At 37.9% G+C, this 21,015-nt stretch overlaps 1 protein-coding gene across 2 annotated transcripts in view; it reads right to left on the bottom strand.

The window, feature by feature from the left end:
* Positions 1-19,589, bottom strand: part of PRR5L (proline rich 5 like) — a 73,720-nt gene extending 54,131 nt beyond the window's left edge. The window contains exons 1-2 of one of the 2 annotated variants that reach the window (XM_087719807.1): positions 19,525-19,589; positions 7,817-7,931 (exon numbers count right to left, since the gene is read on the bottom strand). The gene's annotated coding sequence lies outside the window, so the exon portion shown is untranslated. Of the gene's footprint in view, positions 1-3,349; positions 3,409-7,816; positions 7,932-19,524 lie in introns of those variants that run through there. The other variant, XM_087719815.1, reaches the window with a different exon arrangement.
* Positions 19,590-21,015: the final 1,426 nt, after the last annotated feature.

Genomic DNA, 21,015 nt, shown 5'->3' with positions numbered 1-21,015 from the left:
AAGGAAACCCAAAGGGGTAGAATTATAAAATGAAAACTAAATTGAAGATTAGAGGCAGAACTAAATCAAATTTCACAGAGCTTTACAACATTTGCTGCAGAGAAAAGGAATTTCCCAAGGCTAGACCAGATGCTGAGAAAGGAAAGTAATCTCTTTTTTTCCTGACACATAGTTTCCTATCTAATCCTGATAAGAAATTCTCCTTCTCTTATCAAATTACCAAGACTTTATTACCTACATTTCAAATTTAGAACAGTGTCACTGTGCTAGTTAATCTCAGATGTAATCTGGATAAAGACACAGAGAAACTGCCCTGTGAGAGCTGATCACTAGCTGGGATCCCAGCTGAGAGAGAGAAGTTACAACCTATCAACAGAGATATAGAGATAAAGGGTTCATAGCAACCAAAGAAATATTAGCAAATTTGTTTTCCAGTATCATCTCAAAATATACCAGTGGAACATGTTTGCAATATTGCAGTATATTTTGGTATGATGAATAGGGGGAGTAAAGTCATACGTCTCATTTCTAATTTAAAGGTTTTGGCCATTCTTAGTGAAAAGCAGAGTCATGTTTCAAATGTTGCTCTAATATATAAACTTTTAGCATCTTTAATAAAGCTAAGTATTTGCCATTTCAGAAGTTTACAACACTAAATTGATCTTTTCTGGAATTCCCCCCCCCCCCCCCGCAAACAATGCAGTCAGGGCTGGTCAGTCCTTGGATGAGACCAGAGGTGGTATTAAGCAGATTCTGACCAGTTCTAGAAAACCAGTAGCGGAATTTTTGAGTAGTTTGGAAAACCAGTAAATACCACCTCTGACTGGCCCCGCCCCATCTATTCTCCTCCTCTTGAGTTCCAGCTGATCGGAAGGGAATGGGGATTTTGAAGTAACCTTCCCCTTCCACACCCACCAAGCCTCGCCCACCAAGCCATACCACGCTCACCAAGCCAGGCCCACATAACTGGTAGTAAAAAAAAAAAAGAATCCCACCACTGGATGAGACACATCTAGGAAAACTCAGGGCTGTAAATAAGGGTGGGAAGTTTTTAAAAAATCCTAAAAAAGGCAATGAAGCACTTCCATCCATGAAGTGTTTTTATCCTTTAAAAATACCATAGATGAAATCCTTTAGTAGAAGGATGGTTTTGTAATATGGATGACCACTGGTGTCCATAGGACCTCAAGGTTTCCTCAGAAAGATACAAGAGTTGCAACATCACACTGCACGCTACACCCTTTTCAGGCATGCATGCATGCATGCAAGTAACAACGTATTTAGGAAAGTAGTGGGCATACATTGCAACATTGCTTTTGTCAGTATGCCTGGAAATTCCTTTGGTACTGACTAAAAATGCTAGGGGTGTCAAACTGGCAGCCCTTGGGCCAGATGCGTCACACGCAGGCCATGCCTACCCCAGCTCCGCAAATGGGGAAAATGACATGAAACGTCACGTAATAGCAATGTGACGTGGCAAGTTTGACACCCACGTGATAGAACAACTTTGCAAATAAAGGCTTGAGAAGTATTGGCCTACAAATAATTCTAGAAAAATGTCATCCTGAATATTTTAATGTTATGCCAGGACCTTATTATTTTTATCAAGATTTCATTCATTCAGGGCTAAAAAGCTAAGGAATTAATCCCTATTATGCCAATTTAATTTACTTATGAGAGGCTGAGTAAATCCTCTTCTCATTTTTAAGCACTTTTCTTTTAATCTTCTGGACACCTGCTCTTGATTTTTAACCAACTAGGACATTATTTCACTTTTCTTCTACCTGTGGATTGTCCTTCTGCTGAATAATATTCAAAAAGGTTTGAAAGATATTAGATGTCATTTAAATGTGTGTGTGTGTGTGTGTGTGTAATCAACACTGTAGGTTGTAAAATTTTAAGATTCCTATCCATTTAGCAGTCAAGAAGCTACAACCTCTGCTGCTTGCTTCCTTTTGAAATCTAGTCCATCTTTTATTGTTTATATGATTACAAAAATTGTTTATAGGTACAGATGATAATTTCTAATCTCCTGTTATATGTTGCCAAACACATAAGTTAAAACAAATATGTACTTTTTCATGTGAGTTCATGGAGCAAATATGAGAAGATTTAAATATTTATTGTCAGTCATTGCTCATCAGCCCTTCTAGGTAAGCCTGATAAGAAATATGACCAAGTGAGCTAAGTCTACTTGATTATAAGGCTACATTAACAGAAAGTTGCAATCTGAAAGAATCCTGCCATCCCTTTTAACAGACTGATCAATTAGCAATAGCAATAGCAGTTAGACTTATATACCACTTCATAGGGCTTTCAGCCCTCTCTAAGCAGTTTACAGAGTCAGCATATCGCCCCCACAGTCTGGGTCCTCATTTCACCCACCTCGGAAGGATGGAAGGCTGAGTCAACCTTGAGCCGGTGAGATTAGAACCGCTGAACTGCAGATAACAATCAGCTGAAGTGGCCTGCAGTACTGCACCTAACCACTGCGCCATCTCGGCTCTTTAATGCAAGCCCTTCCTAAATTTCTGTCTCCATTAAGAACAGGAGTCTCTTTCCTCTGGTCTGATTGTTTCCCAGGCAACATATTTTCTCCTTATCCCTCATGGTCATTCCCACATACCATTAAACTTCTATACATCACTATGTACATGAAGTCATTTCCATCTGTTCCAAGAATAATGTGCATATTGCCAAGCTTTGTTTTTATTTTCTTGTCCTGCGCAAGGATATTTCTGGTCAAATTCTCTAGTTACAAAAAAGGAAAGCAAAAGAGCAAAGAGATCTGTTTGAGCATTACACGTACACACAGAATTCTGGAAAAGACTCATAATGACTGTAGTAAAGTTTACATAGAATTAAAAAATGAACTAGCTTATTTTGTAGATGACCCCTACTTGAGAAATACATAGAATGATGTGCTTTTGAAATGAGAAAACTGGTCCATGTCAAATCATTTAATACTTTCTTTACAATGCTATAGAAATGTCTTGTCTTGTCTTCATCTTTTAATTTTCCATCAATCTAATTTGCAGCTTTTACTTTTACCAAATATCAACCAGACCTGACCCTACTCAACTGTGAAGTCCATAAAAGGTTGCCTTGTTTTTTATTAAAGGATTCATAATATATGACACCACCTGAGGAGTACATTTATATAAAGACAGATATGTTAAACCATTTTGGAACTGATTTTATGAAATTATAGAGTAGAGATTTTGATGCATCTAAACCATTTGCATTAACCTTTGCCTTGTGACACAGAATATTCTACAAACAAGATTCTCTCCAACTTCCACAACAAAAATGCAATAGTATATTATATAATTAATGATGTACAGATCACCTGAACTACCAAATGCCAAACTTCCTTTAAAATTGGATCCTGGTTCAGCATTGCATTCTGTCTTCACTGGATATGGGCAGTGCATAAATGGCAAGGGAAGAAGAAGGAGAAGGAGAAGGAGAAGGAGAAGGAGAAGGAGAGAGGAGAGAGGAAGAAGAAGAAGAAGAAGAAGAAGAAGAAGAAGAAGAAGAAGAAGAAGAAGAAGAAGAAGAAGAAGAAGAAGAAGAAGAAGAATTATTATTTCTGGAATCAGCAGGTATCTTCACCAGGCCAGCAGACTTTATTTAATCCAATTTTGAGGCCACTTGACTCGATAACCAAGAGTGGCTTAAAAATTCAATCACTCATCAATCACTACATAAAGTTTGTTTGCACTCATCCAAGCCACCATTACCAGCCTCTTTGGACTAGAAAAAAACTAAATATCTCATAGCAGAGGTGGGTTCCTACCAGTTCGCACCTATTCGGTAGAACCAGTTTGTCAAATCTACCGAACCGGTTAGAAGAGTTTCCACCAGTGGACCCGGAAAGCAGGCCACACCTACAAAAGAGGTTCCAAAAATTTTTGAAACCCACCACTGTCTCATAGACAAATTAGTAATGAAAAGTATCTATTCTGGAGTAATATTTTAATCTTTAATCCCTATTACCATTTGTAGTACCAAAAGTCATCAAATAATATTTTTTGTTGTTGTTCATCTCGATCCCACTACCAGTCACAAGATGTTCTGGAATTTAAGGAGACTTAATGAAATAGATTACACAGACTGCCTAAATAATAATATCCAAAGTTGTCCTGTGCAGCAGAAGTGCAGGTTTTAATAGGCCATGTAAAGATATATTTAGTCATATTCTTCAGCTATAGTAAGTATATTAAAAAAATAAAGATTAACTTAAATTTCAGTTGATTTATACATTCCATATTTATAAAGGATGATTAAGCTTTTTAAGTACAGGCTGATTTCGGAAGTGCAGAAATATAGATGTTTGTTATAATCTATCCCATGATATTTTTCAAGTGCTCTACAATCCACTATTGCATTCTTTAAGCAACTGTCTATTTGCTTAGTAATAATATTTCTCTAGCCAGCCACCAAATGTACCAGTAAGTGTAATTTCTACCAATCTAACTATTTTATCCCAAGATATGTAAACAGGGCGAGGTTTACAGAGCACACAAAATTGATTTGGCTTAACCACTGCTTATACATCAGGGTTCACTCACTATTTAGCATTGAGAGCACCCATGCAATTTTAGATTAATAACTACAGCTAAACCCTGTCTTATTGCATAGTACAAATGAACCTTGCTAAATAACAATTTGTAATATGACATACATTAGAGGAACAATCACTAATACAGCTCTATCACTCTATTTTTTTCCTAATTTTCCAAGCAGACTTTTCTTCAAACCATGTCTTGAATTGTCTTTCTTCTTAGCATGTTTCTCTTTTTTTAACATTTTCTTAAAACCTTTAGCATTTTAAATATTATATTCTTAAGTAAACAGGATGCAGTGGTAAATTGTAGGGTTCTAATACAACCACTCAAAACACAACATTAAGCATTGTTATACCCAACAGAAAATGCTTCCCAAAATTGTTTCCTCCAATTTGCTGTTTCTATGTGTGCTGAGCTACCATCATCTCTCATTGCCCATGCCTTTAAATGTAACTTGGATAACTGCAACTAATTTAAAAAAGCAGCTGCTAAAGTTGTCACTCAGTATTCCCACATCAATTACTTTATCTGGAGTAGCCAAAAGCTGCATATATATTTTTAATGTTTAGTATCTTTACTTTTCTTAACCTGCAATCTTTAATTTTACAAGAAAATAAAATTAAAAATACAAACTGAAGATACAAAAAAATCTTACGTTTTATATTTATCAGTATAAAAGTCAGTGGTTTACCAATGAATTAAATACCATAAGCAAAATAAGCTTATTGTGAGAGGCCACAAAATCTCCACCATAATGACACATATTGCTGCATCCTTTGATTAGAAAATATTGCCTTTTCCAAAACAGATAAATCACACATTTCCAACAAACATTCTGGAGTAATATCACTTTTCCAATTTAATACAATTTAATACAATAACTGCTACAATTACAATTCCTTATAAAAAAGCCAAATTCCAAAGTTTTGATATAAAATTCAACATTACATTCACATTTGTAACATTTAAAAGATTTTGCCATAAATCTACAAATCTACATTAATACACAATCCCAAAAAGTTATTAAATGATCACATGACTATATAATGTGATGAATGAGTCTTCAGTTTTTTTATACTGTCAATATTTAAAAAATCTGATGTCTACTCTTTCAAATATATTATTTGGGGAGTCCAATATAATCTAAATATGATTTTTGATTTATTAACTTCAGTAATAAACCCTAATTTCAATGCATCTAGAAGGCATCCATGTGGGAAAGGCTGCCCTGGAGCCTATACTTACAATAATTGCCTAAATAATTATCATATTCAAAACTATAAAGCAAGATATATTACCTCTTAATAGCTTAGTTATTAATCCACATTGTAATTATGGTATCTCCTATCCTGCAAAACAAATTCTATGTACTGCTTTATGTAGACATCCCACTGAGTTCAATGTGTCTCATTCTGGAAAAGTAGATACAAGATTGCAACCTCCACTTCAAAGGGAAAATTCAAACCTGTAACTTTATTTTGAAAATATTTACTGCTGCTAAAATGACCTAATTTTTTAAGACAAGTTGAATGTTAAAAACTTCTTTCAGCTGCATATTAAGTTAGAAACTTTTTTTAAAAAAAAAGATTAATTTTTTTAAAGAGTCAGTCACACAAAAATGCCCCAAATCAAGATATTCTCAACACTCACCTTTACAGTAATAGGAATGCTGCTCCCTTATTTCATGGTATACTGAAAAGCAAACCTCTGCCCTTTAAGGAATCTGAGCCAATTGTGGCAAGACACTCAGCTGCAAGAGGGAAGAGGCAGAAGGAGGAAGCTCCTCCCACTTCAGTAACCCACCAGAAGCAGGATGCCTGCTAGCAGCCACAAAGAGAATAACATTTCAATTGGCTGGACATCCAAACAGGAGAATGGTACAAGGCACCCATAAACTTAGCATTCTGTAACCCTGGATAGGTTTATGATATTCAAGAAATAAATTATATCAACAGAAAAGGATGTTGTATTGGAAAGGGCAAAAGCCAAACTCAACAATCATAGTTTGAATGCAAATGGGTTTCTTTCCTCCCATAAGTGAGGCAACCAGGCAACAGGTAACGTTTTTTCCATCACATCTTTGTACAGCAAGGAGTTTCAGCTGTTCAAGTGTATAAAAGGTGTACTCAAAGATAACTAAAGAAACCTGGTCTTTATTGCTGCTAATCAGGGCATTCTATTAGCAAGTTCATAGAGTGGAAGGCTTTTGAGGTCATCTAATCCAACCCCCTTCTCAAGCAGGAGACCCTATACCATTTCAAATAAATGGCGGTCCAATCTCTTCTTTAAAACCTCCAGTGATGAACCACTCACACCTTCTGAAGGCAAGCCGTTCCACTGGTTTAATTGTTCTGTCAGGAAGTTTCTCCTTAGATCTGAGTTGCTTCTCTTCTTGATTAGTTTCCATTGATTGCTTCTTGTATTGCCTTTTTTGCTTTGGAAAAGTGATTGACCCTCTCTTCTTTTTGGCAGGCCCTCATATATTGAAATATTACTATCATGTCACCTCTAGTCCTTCTTTTCATTAAACATAGATGTACCCAATTCCTGCAACCATTATTCATGGTTTACTTTCTAGCCCCCTAATCATCTTTGTTTGTCTCCTCTGCACTCTTTCCAGAATATTTAAGTGACCGTCCACTAGGACTTCATGATTCCTCTACACAAGGGTGTCAAATTGGAGGCCTGCAGGACAGAAGCATTGTGTGCAGGCCATGCCCATGTCAGGTCTCTGAAGGGGAAAAACATTGTGATACATCATGCGACGGCAACCAGAGGTAAAACCTGTACTCTAGCAGGTTTTACCTCAGCTAAATTTCAATTATTATCTATCTTTAAATTTGGTTTTATTGCCTAAGTGTAAAACCTTACTTTTCTGTCCATTGAATTTCATTTTGTTAGATAGGGCCCAGTGTTAAGTCTGTTGAGATCCTTCTGGGTTGTTGGCTATTCCTACCACCTTGGTGTCCTCAAATTTAATGAGTTCTCCTTCTATTCCCTCATCTAAATCATTTATGAAGATCCTATCAGCAACAGGAAATATGGTCTGATATTTATATCAGGAACTATGGAAGTTTAGTTTAAAACTTTCTGAAAGTTTGTGGAAGACTTATGGGATGCTGGCAGGTAAAATCCTTGTAAGTATAATCTCTAGTATTTTGACTGGCTTTTATCATATTTTTTGAGGCAGGGGTCAAATTGCTATCATTCAAATCATTATTCTAAAACATAGGTGTAAAACTCACCAGGTCACATTGCCTTCACGTGATGATTGTGACTTTTTTTTCCTTCACAGAGCTGGGGGGGGGGGCATGGCCTGCATGTGATGCATCCAGACTGCGGGCCACCAGTTTGACACCCCTGTAAAAACAAATATTAAGATAAAGTTCAGTTCCCAGTTTAGCTCCACTTACATAGTTGGAACCATAATTTGTTTTCCTTGTGGTTTATAGATTTTTTTTTGTTCCAATTAGCCCATTCTTATAATTTATTTTTTACTTTAAAAATCAGGTTCAATTTTCTCCACAAGCAGGACTGAACCCAAGTCTGGATATCCCCCACGTAAATCCTCTTTTGCTCATAATATGACAGAAGGACAAAATTTTCACCCTATTTCATTGGTATTAAAGGTTTACTTTCAGTTGCTTAGAATGAGTCAAAGAAAGAAAGAAAAAAGGTCTATACAAAATGAAACTAGAGGAACGTATCTGTTTATCTCAACAGGTTTGTTTCCCAAACAGCTTTTCAGCCTTTCTAAGATAATTTGGTTTTAATCTATTTAAATCATGCACTTATGCCATCTATTTTCACTTAACTGCTTACCACGTAACCCATTTTAAGGTTCATATACTTTATTTTAAATTTTCACACTGTCAATTCCCACAAGAAATGTAATGCTAGAAATTCTATTTCTTCCACTGATGAAGTCAATACCTAACTGCTCTGTTTGTGATACCTTTTTGTACTTACATAAATAAGACATATAGCTTTATATAGCTTTCCTCAGCAGCCCAACTGACCTGACCCTCTTGTCTGCTTACCCCTACTGTCCTACTGGAAAAAAATCTGGGCTCTTTATTACAAACCACATTCATAATAATATGATAATATAATACATGATAATGATTCCAGAATTATTCATTGTAGTAATAGCAAATTTTTAAGAAAGGAGCAAAAAGCTTTATCAAAAAGCTGGAGGTGGGATCTGTTTTAAGACTGGAAATCTGCACCTTTCCCAGTCAGATTTCTTAAGATAAAAGTTTGTGAGGGATAACAAACAAATTAATTAAACCATTATGAAAAGTATAATTCCTACTTGTAAATTAACGTGCTATAACTGTCTAGATTTGTTTTATTATGGTTCTTGAAAAGATGCTTCTGTTCAGAATCAGAAATATGGACGGGAGACAGAGAGAGAGTAGCTTTCCCTATTGCCATCTTTCTTTCCATCAGTCCCTTAAAAACCATTCTGAAACTGACCTGAGAAGTGAATAGCAGAAAACATGTAGGAAACAACTTACATCAATTAACTGTCTCCAAACTGATTGATAAATACAAAGTTACTCTCTGAGTATTCCACTCCAAGCAAAGTTTCTTATTTCACCATGCATTCCATGAAAAGGGCAAGATAACTTTTAGTGCCAATACCAACACCACCAATCCATGGATTAATTGCATTCATTATTCTGGTCATTTGCAGTTTTTCAGTATTTTTTTCAAGTCCAGGATGATTACCATACAGCTTTTTATAGTTATTATAAAATAAACTGGTTAATTTTTTTAAAAAAACCTCCAGTAGGAATTTTGCTTTTTTCACAGATCAGATTCCAGATTGATGTTTTCATTACAATCCCAAAGTCATTTTCCTGACTGCTCATATTTCATCAATATGCATGTGAAATATATATCCAGCTAACTTCTAATATGATTTAAAGTTACATTTTTTATTTAAATGAAAATCTACTAACTCAAATTCATATCTGCCTTCTCTTTTTTCTGTGTGAAATACAAGAAACTAGCACACATATATAAAATATACTATATGCACAAAATGTAATATGAATTATAGCAGTATTGTTATGATTCCATAAGACTTCATTTGGATGATTACAAGTCCCATAAACATTATCCTTTTGCATCTGGCACAACAAACCAGGAGATCTTCAGTTAGCTGAAGTTTCTAATTTAATCAAGAAAGGCTATTTTAATACAGTTGCAAGTTACTTTAGTATCTTCATTTGTTTTGAAGCTGTGAAGCCTAACATAGATTGTTCCCTGGGACTTTTTCAGGGGCTACAATTTCCAAAATTTGTAATTACAATAGGCAACCACTGTGTTTTGTGGTATTGTAGAGTTAAAGTCAAGTAAAATTTGCACATAAGGAATCAGTCTTCATATTTTTTTAAAAACGATGGATATTCAAGATTAATATCTACTGTGCCAGATATTAAGGGGAAGGAGGGAAGGGGAAAGAGCATAATCTAACTTGCCCTTTTGCTATTAACAGCATTTCACTAAAGACAATCAGTCTACTGAAACCATAACCATTATTTTTTTGTAAGCCTTCCAAGAACCATTTGACCAAATATAAATCAAATGTACATATACATCACTATAGCTAACTTCTCTACATAAAATCTCTGTTAGAGGTATAGAACATGAATAAGTTATGAAGCTGACACAATGAACATTGAAATCTCTTACTCTTACTATTTGTTTAACAGGATTTAGTTGGCAGAAAAAGTGGGTAAGTAGACCAAACCGTGGTTTTTTTTAAAAAGTAGTTGCAGGGGAAAAACATGAGAATAATGCAAATTATGCCAACTGTTATTAGTATCAATTTTTCCTTTGCATAATTATGGCACCACACATGTGACATTATGGAAATGATACTGCAAAAATATTATATGCAGTATATTATTCAATCCATTGTTGAAAAGTCCAGAAAATTAGAAGTTGCACAGTTGGTATTTATACAGCTCAATTTTCATCACATCATCTCATGTGAAAAAAACCTAAAGGGAAAAAATGCAGTAGAATACAGGGAGATGACTGCAATTCACCAAAAGTCCTGTCATAATTTACTATTATATTTTCCTACTATTATGGCATGTTTCTAATATTGTTTAATTAGTAAGTTAGATTTCAAAATGATATTAACTTAGGCAAAGAAGTTCATAAAATTAATTCAGGAGTGATACATTAGAAGAAGGGTTATATCAAATCCCTGGAAGTTATTAAGATAAAAACAATTACTGCAGAACTTTGGTATAATTGCCATATATCTCTTGATTAATTTCAATGCAAGTAGGCATAGCAGTCACAGGGAAACATTTTCAACAGCTTCAACAAATCAGTCTTAGAAAAACCAGGAACAGATCATGCTTTTATCAGTACTCTCAATGTATTTTTGTCTTTATCCCGCTTTCAACAAATAACCCAAAACTAGTAAGCACTTAAGAGTAATATCTCTAGATTAGTTTGTTTTAAAAGAAAAAAGGCCAGGTTACTTATCATGGAAAATACTTAGCACACCTGCTGCATTAAAGAGTTTTTTGATATTTAAATTCAGTCTCAAACCCTCTGGGGCTCTAGGGCAGGGTTGTCAAACTCCAGGCCCGGAGACCGGATCCAATGTGCGGGGTACTTAGAGGGGCTGCCCTGGAAACAGCAAAGGATTAGCTCATGGTGCTTCTGCCAATGAAAACAGGCTCCTGAGCTCCATTTTCGGTTGCCACAATCTCTTACAACCCTCTGCCAGTGAAAAGTAGTCTCCTGAGCCCCATTTTCACTGGGAGAGGGTTGCAGGAGGACGTGGCAGCTGAAAACAGAGCTCAAGATCCTGTTTTCATTGCCAGATCCCTCAGGCCACCACAGGTGTCCCCCACAGGAGTGACATCGAGCTGGCCATGCCCATCTTTAGCAATATAGCAATAGCAGTAGACTTATATACCGCTTCATAGGCCTTTCAGGCCTCTCTAAGCGGTTTACAGAGAGTCAGCATATTGCCCCCAACAATCTGGGTCCTCATTTTACCCACCTCGGAAGGATGGAAGGCTGAGTCAACCCTGAGCCGGTGAGATTTGAACCGCTGACCTGCTGATCTAGCAGTAGCCTGCAGTGCTGCATTTAACCACTGCGCCACCTTGGCTTTAACCACTGCGCCATCTTGGCCACAGCCCCCAGAGCTTCCCAAGGCAAACACAACCCCGATGCAGCCTTCAATGAAATCAAATTTGACACCCCTGCTCTAGGGCAAATAAGAGTTTTTGAGTGTGAAAAACTCATTCCACATATCAAGCATGCAGAATGTTCAGAAGTAACAGTGGCTGAAAGAGGATGCTTTTGAGAGAGTAATATTCTCTATGTAGTGGGAAAAAATCAATAGAGTTTGGGTTAATTCAGAAGAGTTTCGGTCTAGCATCCTGTTTGTTGTTGATTCCTTAAGTTCTCTTTTTGTTCTATTTGTTGGAAGCATTATCTATCCATAATACAGTTTGATTTAGAAGTACAGCACCAATACAGGGAGAAGTTATTAATTGAAGCAGTGGTGGGTTCCAGATCCCGTTTCAACCAGTACGGTTGGAATGGGCCCGGCAGCATCCACATGGATGCATGCAGCACGCGCATGTGTCTTAGCACCTCTGTGAGCCTCTGCGATGCTCCAGCTGCTCAGTGGAGAGTCGCACAGGGACTGTACGTGCCATGCGCATGCACAGAAATGCTGGAGACTTAAAAGACCAGTAAGGAGCTCGGGCGAGCAGGTGGGTCCTCCAGAGCACCATACCGCCTGCAACCCACCACTGATTGAAGGTACTATAGTTGATACATTGATACATTCTCCCCACCAAAAAGGAAGAACTGCTTGCAAATATATGCAAGAAGCAAAACTAATCCTCTCCAGGTTCTTATGAAGGAATCGGAAGTTGTGAAAGATACTGGCATTCATATTATATTGAAAGACTGAAAGAATTTGATCCAATTCTTGATCCAAGAATTTGAACACCTTTGACTACACATGATGAAGGCTTTCAACATTGGAGGGGAGGTAGCTTGTGTTTCAGAAATTTTAGCTCAGATATATCTAGATTTATCCACATGGGATGGTTTTCAACTTCCTAGTCTAGCCTTTAAACTTTTTTTTGAAAAGATTTTTTTTTTTTGGTTAAACAGACAAACACAACACAGAAAAAAAATCATCTTTCATTACATATTGTAGAAATGTGTATATATGATGAAATGCATCTCTTCCACAGTCATTACTTATAGTTCATATCACATTGTATATTTTAAATAAAAAATTTTATATATCTTACTATCAACATCCCACAATTCTCATTTGACTATAATTGTTTTAACGTCCTTTTGCATGAAATAATCCAAAATTAAAAACACAACCACATAATGATATTTCATTAATTAGTTCTAATATCATCCAATAACATTACACATTTATAACATGTTCTAATTAAGAATTAATTATGATTTATAACAAAATTTATAATCCTCTTTTCCAAGTCACTGTTTACTATTTGTATCCCAATTCCTTTTATTGAGCCAGTACATTGGTGTCGATTGGTTACAAATAACTTTCATGCATCTCTTCCACAGTCATTACTTATAATTCAAATCACATTATGTATTTTAAATCAAAAATCTTTATATATCTTACTATCAAAATACCATGCTTCTCATTTGACTGTGGTTGTTTTAACATCCTTTTGCATGAAATAGTCCAAAATTAAAAATACAACCACATAGTAGCATTTCATTAATTATTTCTAATATCATCTAATAACATTACCCCTTTATAGCATGTTCTAAGTAAAAATTCCTTTTATTAAGCCAGTACACACACACACACGCACACACACACACACACATATATTCTAATATATTGTTCACTATATCCCTTGTCATTTCATTGTTATTGTTATTATTTATTAACAGAAATTCATTTGCTAGTTATATCAAATTTCCTCTCATCAAACCAACACATGTATGTACCTTATTATCCTTATCAATTTATTTAACATTTCACTCTAGAGATTACTAAATTACTAATCACTAATTAGTAAAATTAACTAATTTTTTATTATCCATTTTCATATATCAGCCTGAATCCTTCCAGTAATAATACAGTCTTATTTCTTTTGTCATTTGTGGAATTGATCTTCTATTTATTTCCTTAATAAAATTGTTGTGGACTTCTTTCCGCAGCTTGTTGCTTGTAGCAACACTTAAGTAATCTCGATGCCCTCCATCTGCTATTTTAATCAGCTTATCTTTGGTTGTCAATCGTGCTTCTGAGAAGTTTTCTCTCCTTAAATCCATTGTTTTTCCTCTTTTTTCCTCTTCCATGCCTTGAAATCCGGGGTAGAGTTCCTGTCGATCTAATTCCCATTTCCATACTCCCCTTTTCCCACTTTCAACCACGTTCACTCCACTGGTAAAGGAATCAGTTGTCTTGCCTTTATAATCATTTTCCCCTTCAATTTTTGGGAGTCTGACTCCATCATTTTTTGCTGTTATAAACTCTTATTTTTTTCCATCTTCTTCTCAAGTCTCTCTGTTATTTCTAATAAATTCTGAGTTCCGGCCAAGATGTTTTGCAAAGTTATTGTTTCTTTTGAATATTGTCCCATTTTGCCAAACTGGTAGATACTGCCACTCTGGCTTTCAAGGCTTCTTATATTAAATTAGCTTAAACACAAATTCATTTATGATCTTCAAAAAAAGAAGGTTCTGTTTCTTTTTCTCTCCCACTGCCAGTAAGACTCTCAAAGTGCACCTGTAAAAACAATTCATGCCCTTGCTTCTTATCACTTTCTATAAACAAGTAGCTGAGCCTCGAGAAAAGGAAAAGGGAAAGTGCATTGTTTCAAAAACTGAAGCCTCCAGGCTCCAAGTGGCAGTATTGCTTCCCACTCTCTAATGTTATTTCAAACTTAAAAGAGACAGAGTTCTTAAATGGAATTAATAGCAAGAAATAAAAGTCCTTGTTGAAATAAAGAAGACTTTAATCCATAGATTAAAAAATAAAAATAAAAAAATAGAAGAAGAAAAACTGATCTGTTCTCTTAAAAAAAAAAGTTGCGAGCACTTCAATCCACAAAGTAGAATTACAAAGAAAAAGAAACACACTATCCAAAGCAATCCAATATAGGTTAATTTCGCCGCTTGTTTTCTTCTGCTTTCAGATTTAATTTAACTTTTTTTAAAAAAAAATTGGGCAGTCTTTTCCAAAACAGTAAAGTTTCCTCACCAGATGGACATACTTTCTCTTTCCGCTTCCCTTCCGTTCTGGAGCCGTCCCAACTTCATCAGCCTGGGCCTGGACTTTTTGTCGCCGGCTAGAAGAACTTCTCTTGGATCGATCAGGGACTTTGCGGTGTCCCTGAGATCAGCAAGACATATTCTTCCTGTTCACCATCTCTACGGGACGGTTTAGGTCCGATTGGACCATCCAGCAGCAAAAGTATCAGCAGCGGTCTCGGAGCATCGAGACCACACGTCCGTATCGTCGTGATGTTGGCTCCTCTCTCTTCTAGCCTTTAAACTTTAAATCTACAATTCCCTTGCTGGTCTCACATTCAAATATTAACCTAGTCTCAACTTGCTTAGCTTCCAATCACAGACAAGATGCTCATCCACATAGGCCTCAGCAGGTTTGGCATTGCTTACTGTTGGTTGAAAACATTTTCTCACATCAAGGGATCATTTCAAAGCCAACCTCCTGCTGAAGCCAATTGCAGGTTGAGGTGATCCAGTAGAAAATTAATGTTAACAACTAAGAAAACAGAACAACCCATCCTCTATGGGAACACTTTATGTTGTAGAGAGGGAGCCTATATTTGTGTCGTCATTTTTATTTTGCCAGCCAAAGAGATCAGAACCTCCCCAATAGGCAATCTGTTTTTCTTGTCTTAGGAGAATTGTGACCTTATGGAACAACTTAAACAACATCACTATTCCTATTGGTAGGCTCCCCTAATGCCAAACATCCAAGCAAGGTTGTTGCAGCTGAGAGAGAAAGGAGCAAAAAGGATTCTTTTCTTTTCTGCATCTGCCTTTCCCCAATTCTTTACCTTCCTTCCTCCTTTCCTGAATCTTTCCTTACTTTCATCTATACTGGAGAATATCATTACCAGTCCCAACATCAACAGCATCTGTACTTGACCATACCATGTGGACAATTTTTTTACTGCCGGTTCTGTGGGCGTGATTTGGTGGGCATGGCAGGGGAAGGATATTGCAAAATCCCCATTCCTTCCCCACTCCTGGGGGAAGGATATTGCAAAATCTCCATTCCCACCCCACTCCAAGGGAAGGATACTGCAAAATCTCCATCCCCACCCAACTCCAAGGGAAGGATATTGCAAAATCTCCATTCCCAGCCCACTCCAGGGGAAGGATACTGCAAAATCTCCATTCCCAACCCACTCCAGGGGAAGGATATTGCAAAATCTCCATTCCCACCCCACTCCAAGGGAAGGATACTGCAAAATCTCCATCTCCACCCAACTCCAAGGGAAGGATATTGCAAAATCTCCATTCCCATCCCACTCCAAGGGAAGGATACTGCAAACTCTCCATCCCACTCCACTCCAAGGGAAGGATACTGCAAAATCCCCATTCCCACTCCACTCTGGGTCCAGCCAGAGGTGGTATTTGCCAATTCTCCAAACTATTCAAAATTTCCACTATCGGTTCTCCACCTGTCAGAATCTGTTGAATTTCACCCCTGGGACAAACCACAGATCTTTCCTAACCCAAACCCTTTTTTCTAACAAAAAAGATTTCCCCATTATGTCACTACTATAAACTGGAGGAAGGGATGTCTTGCATTTGTTAGGTATAGGGCAGGTGGTCTAAATTGATGGAGCTGCAAAATGATGCAACCATCCCTAATGAAAGCTATGACTATCTTCTAAGGTTAGCCTAAAGACTAGCCTTTAGAAGAGCATAGGAAGACCCATTTACCACTGTAGTAAACTCTTGTTAATGCTTTAATGGAGCATTGCTTGTTTTTCTATTCTTCCCTATCTAGCTACTTCTTCCTTTTACCTCATATCCATTTAGTTTTTCTTCTCCTTTGTTTCTTCCCGTCTTTTCTATAAGCACTGAAAAAAGTGCTTACTTCTTTCATGTATAGTGATACACTGAAATACAATATATAGACAATTACAACAAGATCACGGGTGTTAAATATGGGGATCAGGGTGCCAGTCACTTTGTACTTGAAAGATTAACGATTAAAACTTTGAACTGGACCTGGATATAATTTGCCAAAGTGGTAATATTTTAGACTAATAATAGTTTAATGCAATTTTAGAGGCATGTTCTGTGCAGGAAATTCTAATAATTCATCCTGGAAGTTAACTGCCATAAGCTATTTCTACAGAAGCAGTTCCTGTATCAATCTGATGTGATATAAGACACTCCATTAAGGCTACCTCTGCCTGTGTATGGCAAAGCATGTTAGATCCAAAGACTATCAACGGATCCTTAAACTACCAATCCAATATTCTTGCATTACTGCAATCTCTTCCAGAATAGCTGACCATTGCCTAATTAGTCTTCTGATGAGTATCTCTATTTAGTTTTGATTAAATCTAATTTTATTACCCTTCATCCAATCTTAACCAAGAATTGATTCAGAGCATCCACACTCTCACTTGATTTAATTAAAGAAAAGGAGTTGAGGTCTATATAATAATTTATTAAATTAGTTGGCAGCCCATAAAGTAGTAAAATCATGATATTTTACACTCCTCAGTTACATGATTCTAAGTGCTGAAAAGCATGGAGAATAAACTCAAACTCTTAAACTTACAACACAGGTGGTTGAGACAGTTAATTCTATAATGTTTCACTGTTTCATCAAGTTTTATTCAAAAAATGTGCAAGGCAGCAACTAGTGACTGAAGGAGAAGGGTATTCCTGATATAGAGCAGAGTATCTAGCTGAAGATTTTTTTTGTCCACAACACACTATCTTTAATAAAATAAAGCACAACAGGTACATCAAAAAAATACTATTTTTGATACATCCCTTCTCCCAAAAAAGAGAATCTAAAGTTGCCTTTCCAATGAGTTTGGTCTACGTAGACAACCCTGCCCTCAAGACTTTAATTACTTGCATTAATTCAAGTAATGGGCATTTTATCATCTTTTGCATGTTTTGTTTTATTTATCATTACCAACATTCACTTTTATACTTCCATTATTTTAACTCTAGCTACTGGTGGTTTCATTTATTGGCCCTTAATGTGGATATTTTAATTGTTATGCCTGTTTTGTAAATTTTCATGAATTGGCATCTGTTGATTTGGTGACACAGAACAAGTAAATAAAAATGAGCAGCAGCTCATACTCACAACTAGAGCAGGCTTGTGATACAGATCAATCCTCCTTCAACCCAAAGAAGTCTTTTTAAAGAGAATGGCCCTGATACCTTTCCTAAAAGAGAACAGGGAGGGGGGTTTAGTGCAACTTCTAAAGCAGAGGCAATCAAACTGGTGGGCCATGGGCCAGATGTGTCACACACAGGCCATACCCACCCCAGCTCCACAAATGGGAAAAACATTATGAAACATCATGTGAAAGCAACATGATAAGGTGAGTTTGACACCCATGTTCTAAAGGAGCATATTTAAGCTTGCCCTGCCTAATCTATGACACTGGTTAATAAGGAGAATATAACAGATGGGAATAGTCACCGAAGGGCTGTTACAAGGGATCAGATGTTGTTTTCTAATACACTTAGATATGCAAACATGTGTCTACTCCTGCATATAGCAATGGGGAAACCTAGCAGCCTTCCACTTAATAGTTACTGTTCTAACTATCCAGAATTATAGAAGCAATATGAAGGCAATAGATGAACCAATAGGCTTTGCTAATCTTTTAGCAGACAACTGGTTAGTTTTTAACCACACATTTCAGCTTTATGGTTCCCCTTTCTTCTGAGTAGTTTCATGAGAACATCATTTTTATCCTCAAAGAAATCACAGGAAAAGGGGCTGGCCCAGAGCTCCATGATCAAGAGTGCATTGAGTCTAGATCTCCCCCAAAGAGATCAGTAGAGCTGAGCACTACTCCAGGGTGCACTAATGCTTGCCTACATGCTGGAAAAGCTTTATCTGCCAGTTTCTACAAATCCATCCAGGGCACTACAGAAGGATCATGCCAGCATATCTGACAACTGCTGGCATTCCCCCTGCAGAAGTTATTGGAGAGTCCAAGCCACTACTAGCAGCCAACTCACATACCACTTGCAGCGACTTGCCAGAATTCATCCCTCCAATTTGTCCAACTTCCCCATGCAGTTACGTGACAGGTTAAAAAGCACACGTTTGCTGGTTGCACAGCTGCCTCTGTGGCCCCACAGCATGAATCCAGCCGTACAATGTTTTTTTTAAACAAAAAATGGGTGCCAAAATGTTGTGGACCCAACTCTGCAGGGGCCTCCCAGCACTTGACTTTTCCCCCTCAGTAACCTGTATCTATTCTCATCGGAACACTACAGGGTGCCTGGGTCTGTGGTAAATGGCTGGCTGAACAAAATTGAAACTTTCTGCACCACAAAATTACAGCACTGCCTATAAATACACTCCACAGTTGTTACCAACAAACAAAAATATACGAGAGACCAGACCGGCTCAAGCATCAGTTTAGTCCTTCGGGCCCTGGTAGAGCTGTTTGGCAGGAGGGGAAATTTCACGAAAGAAGGCAGAAATGAAAGAAATCGGAGAAGAGAGGGCAAAATCTGACCCTCTATTATCCAGAACGCAAAATAATTGTTCCTTAAAAAAAAGATAAAGTAAACATTCGGTTAACGGAATAAACGCGTTCACTTATCCAAGCCTTCCCCAGCCCGGAGATGCCTCGTTCATTCGTTGATAACAAAAAGCGTTTCATTCTTCCCCTGGATGACTCAAAGCCAAACTCACCCAGTCCCCGAGACGAGGGTTTGAAACAAGTGAGCCTGCCAGATCTTTCTCTTCTTTTCTCCCCCCCCCCCCCCCGCTAACCGCACGTCTTCAGTCTCTGCATAATAGCATAATTTAAAGTCATTTAGCAATAATGAAAAGAGGGGGGAGTGGGGAGGCGGAAGGGAGAAGGAGGGAATGAGTTATCCGCCCACTCGGGTTTCGGAACTCAAGCAGCACCTCCCGGAATTCAAAATAAATAACCCAAAAGGAACGTGCAAGTCGGCGAATCGCTCCCAAGAATACTTGGGAGAACCAGCAAGGAAAGAAGTCTTCTGCTGCGCCGTAGAGGGGAAGCCGTAGCGTGGAAGTAAGACTCCTCTTCCTCCGCAGGGAGGCATCACTTCCATAGCAGACACTCACCGGTCTGTCCTGGCTGCAGCTCAAAACTGCGCACCGATCCTGGACAGCGAGGCCAGCTCCTGCTTCTCTCTGCCTTTCCAAAGACTCCGGAGGCGGCGGGCTTCGGCGGTCGGTGTGCAAACAAGAAAGCTCTCCGGGAGCCGCCTCGCTGCTCTAAGCGGGCGAGGACCCGGCGCGTATTTCGCGCCTCGCGAAAGCGTAAACAAGGCGAGGAGAGCGAAAGAAAGAAAAAGTCTTTTTTCTCTCTCTCGCTCCACCCCTCCCCGCCATAATCAAAACGTATAACTAATCTATCCCTCTTTCTACGTCGTTTTGCTCTTCTTTTCTCCTCTTCTCTTTCCTCGTTTCTCTCTTCTCTCTTCTTTTCTTTTGGAACTAAGAGTCTTCCCCGTAATAAGGATCAGCGCATCTCAAGAGCCGGTTGTATAAGGAGGGGGGGGGAGACCCTTGTAAATTGTTAAGCGTCTCTTCCCTCACGGCTGGATTCAGAATCCCACTTACAGCCGTTGCTGGGGAAACTGCTGCGGTTTTCCTAAATTTTACAACTCTCCCATCCCCGCCCCCCAACCCCTCCTACTCCCACTTTGAGGGGAAGTTCTCACCTTACTTCGCCATACCCTCAGTCGAAATCGAACGCGAGGAAAGTTTACGCTTTCCGCACCCATCCACCGACCCCCATTCCGCCTTTTATTTAAAAAGAGCTTAGAGCGCCACTTTTGGAAGGATGGGATATTAGAAATGACTGTAGAAGTTTTAAAAGCTGGTGGAGGAAGAAGGGCTTCCCGGTTTCAGATTCAGTAGGGCACACGCTGTTCGAGCGACAGAAAGCTTTGTTTGGCGTTTTGTTGAGGGTTTCTGCCTGGATTCCATGATTTTATCGAGTCAGCTGCCTTGGACCAGCCAAAATGAAAGAAAAACCAAGGAAATGTAGTAAGAGGGAAAGGGGCTGAATTACAACCTACAGTAGTTCATTTAGTAACCGTTCAAAGTTCCAATGCCACTTAAGTGACTTATGACCATTTTTCAGGCTTAAGACCACTGCAGCATCCCCGTGGTCATGTGGTCAAAATTCAGACAGTAACTGACTCA

This window comes from Thamnophis sirtalis, unplaced genomic scaffold, assembly GCF_051295495.1.
Source record: "Thamnophis sirtalis isolate CommonGarterSnake01/CBP01778 unplaced genomic scaffold, rThaSir2_p1.2 scaffold_1, whole genome shotgun sequence".
Taxonomy (NCBI): domain Eukaryota; kingdom Metazoa; phylum Chordata; class Lepidosauria; order Squamata; family Natricidae; genus Thamnophis; species Thamnophis sirtalis.
The sequence above is the reverse complement of the archived record's forward strand: the minus strand, read 5'-3'. Positions and strand labels throughout refer to the sequence as shown.